General features: G+C 39.3%; 1 long non-coding RNA gene across 4 annotated transcripts; it reads left to right on the forward strand.

Moving 5' to 3' along the window:
• The first annotated feature begins 540 nt into the window (after nucleotides 1-540).
• LOC123046762 (uncharacterized) lies at nucleotides 541-4,608 on the forward strand. Of its 4 annotated transcripts, none has more exons than XR_006422584.1 (4): nucleotides 541-1,411; nucleotides 2,074-3,248; nucleotides 3,371-3,433; nucleotides 4,178-4,608. It is a non-coding gene; the product is annotated as an uncharacterized lncRNA (long non-coding RNA). The 4 variants fall into 4 exon arrangements; XR_006422583.1 differs by having other exon boundaries at nucleotides 541-1,034; nucleotides 1,121-3,248; XR_006422582.1 differs by having other exon boundaries at nucleotides 541-916; nucleotides 1,320-3,248.
• Nucleotides 4,609-4,921: the final 313 nt, after the last annotated feature.

The following is a 4,921-nucleotide window of genomic DNA, read 5'->3' on the forward strand; positions in this document are numbered from 1 at the left end:
CAAATTAACAGGAACGTAGGGCATAAACACAGGAGCCAGGCAACCCATCTTGGCCAAAACTTAAGTCATATCGATGCATATAATGGCGAAGAAAATGTACATATGGAAGAGTAACACATATGTAGTGGGCATGAAGCCCGGAAGATAATTAAGCTTCTGTATAAGAAGCCCCCAGGTATAATGAGCGCGCATAGCGTGTCAAGATTGTGTAGTTTAGTCACAATTGAAGCTTTTTAGGGCCACAAAGAAAAAGAAAGAAAGAAAGAGGATATTTAGGACAGTATAACCACACCTAAAGCGAGGTCTCTGAGCCCCTCAACGTTTCTGGCCATCGGATTTGTGCTAGATTAGTTCCTGGCCGTCAGATCTTCCTCTAAGTGGCAGTTTATCGCGATCTGGGCTGGCTGTCCTAATAGGCCGCTATTCTGGAATTTTTTTGACGGCCTGTGGTTAATTGGGCTTCTACAGACAGCCCATTTAGGTAGAAAACAATCCGACGCTGCGCTTTATCTTCGTAAGAAAAACTGTTCGCTCAAACAGGTGGAAAGGGATCGGTGGGGGCTCGATCTCATACAGGGATGCCGGCGGCGCGGCAACACAGGCGGTCCACGATGGGATCCACTGTTCGCTGGTCTTCCCAGTGGATCGAGCCGAGGCGCTCAAGGCGATCCAGCGGCGCGCGGCCTTCTCAGTGGATCCAGCCGAGGCGCGCCAGGGAATCATCCTAGGGTTTGGAGTTGGTGACCGAGGAGGAGGCGGCACCGGCGATGGTGCGCAAGCCGTGCACGAGGCCACGGCGACTCCACAAAGTCTGCTCTGCTCTCCCCGACCCTTGACGGCGTGCTCTCCGATCTCCACTCCCTCCTTCTCTCCACGCTTGTCGCGTGGCTGCCCTCCCCATCACCATGGCGACGATGTGAGTTTCCCCACTCAGGCCCCTTTTTCATCTCCTCCCCGTGTGCATCACCTTTATACCGCACGAGCAGAAATTGCCTCTCATTCCTATCCTGTGCGGAACAAGTTAGGCCTGGAAGGTGGGAGATATGAACTTATAGCCTGCCTTGTGAATGTTTGATTAGGAATGAGGTGATCTGATGGGATGATGTTGTTTTTCAAGCAGAGGTCTGGAAGGGGGGAGATATGAGATTATAGCCTGCCTTGGTGGTCACGTTGAGGGATCAATCCTGTTGTTTCCTTATTAGAAAATAAATTGGTGTATTTCTGATAAGAATTTTGTACATTATGATGCAAGTTTATCTACTTTTTACCTGGGACGGCTGCATGATTTTGTGACTGATTGCTACAGAATTTTCTTGTAGGTTCTAAAGACTCGAGGTCATTGACCCTCATCACGGAATCTAACATGGAGCAACATGTTAATGTCGTCGACACATATTTTCTATTTGATCATGTATGCTCCTGTATCTCAGACATTTTTCATATATATGCACATATGGCAATAGCCATCTTCTTAAGTTGTTTTAAGTAGTCCTACATACAATTGAACTCAGAACGCATGGTCATGCCTCTGCTTAAGTTACTTGGAACTTTTACATGCTAAGACCATATCCTCCTCATGTGTAATTTTCTTGAAATGGCAAGCCCTTATGCTGGTGCATTTTGCAATGTGCCTTCTGATTAATGTGTCGAAGTTGGATCGGGTACCATTTATGTGTACATGATTCAATCTTCAGTGCCAACTTATTTTGTTTGGCCCATATCGTTCTCACTTTCAAGCCTTGATTTATTATACCTTTAGCTTTGATAAGGTATTTTCACCAACGACAAGAGACTACCTAACTGCTCATTGTGGGCATTTTCCTTATAAATTAGAAGAGCAAATGGTTACGTGGTGAGACAGATTTGTGTTATCACGTGCTTAGACCGTTCTGCATGTGCTAGCTATGGACCTAGAAAATGAAGATACTGAAATTTTCCTCGCAAATGCAGGCTCCTGGAAGAACTAATTTAGAGTGCCATATCTACAGTTGATGTCATCAATGATTCAGTAGATCCTTTATAGAAAATCCTCTATCTGTTATGCTCATCTCTCACGATGAAATTTTGGCTCAGATTTCCTGTCAGGTTTGCCAGGGAAAGAGTTGAAAGAAGACAGATAACTACCTAACTGCTCATTGTGGGCATTTTCCTTATAAATTAGAAGAGCAAATGGTTACGTGGTGAGACAGATTTGTGTGATCACGTGCTTAGACCGTTCTGCATGTGCTAGTTATGGACCTAGAAAATGAAGATACTGAAATTTTCCTCGCGAATGCAGGCTCCTGGAAGAACTGATTTAGAGTGCCATATCTACAGTTGATGTCATCAATGATTCAGTAGATCCTTTATAGAAAATCCTCTATTTGTTATGCTCATCTCTCATGATGAAATTTTGGCTCAGATTTCCTGTCAGGTTTGCCAGGGAAAGCGTTGAAAGAAGACAGATAATATCTTTCAATATGCACATATCCCCAGAAAGCAATTTGGTAATATCATATTTGTTTATTAGAATATGTTTGCACAACTCCATAAAGTTCTGACCAATAGATAGAAGTGATTATAATGAACATGTGTAGCTGACAAAACAACTACCCTTGATGATTATTTTACCCCATCAACCAGGTGAATGCTATATGTACCTGAAGTATTAGTTCGGGATGTTTTGTCTCTCTTATGGACACAAATATCTAGCTTCTAAGAACTAATACATATGCACATTATGTTGTACATAAAAATGATAATGTTTTTATGATTGAGCACATGTAGATAAAGGAAATAGTTATTCCAGATAAACCGTTGGTCTTTCACAGTTATAATATGTATTACTATAGAAGCAGAATCCGATTTTCTTATCTAGCTGCAGTAGTGAGATAAATCTTTGTGTGCACTTGCATAGTTTAGGTTTTCGTTGTAATTATACGTACTATCTTGTGATTGTGGTCTTCATTTTTATGACTTCTGCTCTTTGTGTCAATATACACTTTCCCAGAATAAATATCAATTCTTTAGTTTTCATTTTTTATCAGGTGAAGCAGCAACACATCTATGTTTTTATCATCTGGGATGTTTGGAACTTTATTATCTTTGACTGATTGCGTACCTTTGTTTTCAAACACTGGCTGGGCTCAAGAATTCTACTTGGCTTATTTAGAGAAGCATATGTAAGCTATATTTGATAAATGCTCTCAGCCTTAGGTTGCTAATATTGGAAAGGTGGACATATAATCTGGTCACTTCTTGACTCCGAGGTGGGTTCAGGACATGGACTCTGCACCCCCTATCATATTTTTAATCTTTACAATGATCTCATCACTGGTTCAGATTGCTGCTAGCAAAAGAAAAATCTAACTATGTTGTGGTTTGCCAATAGAGTTAGGCTGTTTGAGAAGATTGTAAGCTTATGGAACTGTCTGCCTATCGTCAAGAACCTCTGGTACACATCTAATCCTATAATCTTGCATGTTGCATGCCAACTTAATTTTAAACAAATTAGATGGTCTCATAATTGATGATGAATACTGGATTATTGTGGCTCCATGCTGATTTTTCTTGATACTTTTGGGTAGAATCAAACAAATAAAATATTCTGACTCCTCCAGTTTATATGGTTATTGTCCGGCTCGATAGTTCGATGGTGTACGTGTCTGCTATATTCATTGTTATACAGTAATAATGTACTGAATCTATTTCTGCTCCTAATTAAATCAGTCAATTTTGGGAGTACTAATATGAAGTACTAATACATTTCAAAATTACTGAGAGTATATTTCATATCTAATTCACCAAATGTTATCGTATCATGTATTTACTATTTGGGTTAGTATCACAATGAAAATACTCATGATTGTTCTGTCATATAGATTCTTAAATGGTCTACATAGATTCACTTTCAAATCACTAACTGTATTATTGAGTTCTCAGTCTCGCTTCAGTTGCCGGATGATATTTGGACATGAGAAAAACTGCATGAGTTTTTCAGCCCAATTTTTGCCCACTTGCTAGATGTCTATTGAATCACAGAAATATGAAAAATAAGTAACTTGGATGCTTTTGTCTGGACCTGCTTTACAATTGAATGATTATTTTGATAATTTGTTGTAGCATGATGTACGCGTTCTAACTGAAATATGATGACTGAACTGAAACAAGTTAACTAACTATATATTTATTTATCTAGATGCAATTGCATATTTTGTTCTGTACAAATCGACAAGCTGCAGGAGTTAGATGAGGGAAGCTGCATCTATTTCTCCCTAAAGAGAAAAACGCATCTATACTTTGCCATGGTGCACCACACTAGCTTATCCAAGGGCTCTAAGATAGCGTATGCCTTAGCTTTGCCTCATATGAAGTCCATCACATCTGAACACGGTTCTTCTTGTTTCTGGAACTTACAACAACTAAAACTTATCATATCTGCTCCATTATTTGGCAAACTAGGCCGAGAAAGCCATGATGTTTCCTTTGTGTATTCTAAATGGGCTGCTGTGTTGGATGGAATAACACAACCTCCTTTTATTTGCATGCAAAAGAAACAGAGAGCTTGTAAAGACTGTACGATTTGTATTTAACCCAGGGCACACTATGAGCATATGACCATTTTAACAATAAGTTTCTATTAAATATACTCCTTTGTGAAATGTTGTTATGATGTTGGGGGTAAATTCTTATGATGTAACTGTACTTGTTAGCACACATGTATATCTTGTGCCGATTGTGATTATTTACTTATTTTTTGTTTATTGACTTCATCCAACTTTTTCACATATTTTTTAACATAGTTTACTATCCCTCCGTATCTAAATATAAGCCTTTTAAAGATTCCAATATGGACTACATACGGAGCAAATTGAGTGAATCTATACTCTAAAATATGTCTATATGCATCCGTATGTAGTCCATATTGGAATTTCTAAGAAGA

Source organism: Triticum aestivum, chromosome 2B (assembly GCF_018294505.1).
Source record: "Triticum aestivum cultivar Chinese Spring chromosome 2B, IWGSC CS RefSeq v2.1, whole genome shotgun sequence".
Taxonomy (NCBI): domain Eukaryota; kingdom Viridiplantae; phylum Streptophyta; class Magnoliopsida; order Poales; family Poaceae; genus Triticum; species Triticum aestivum.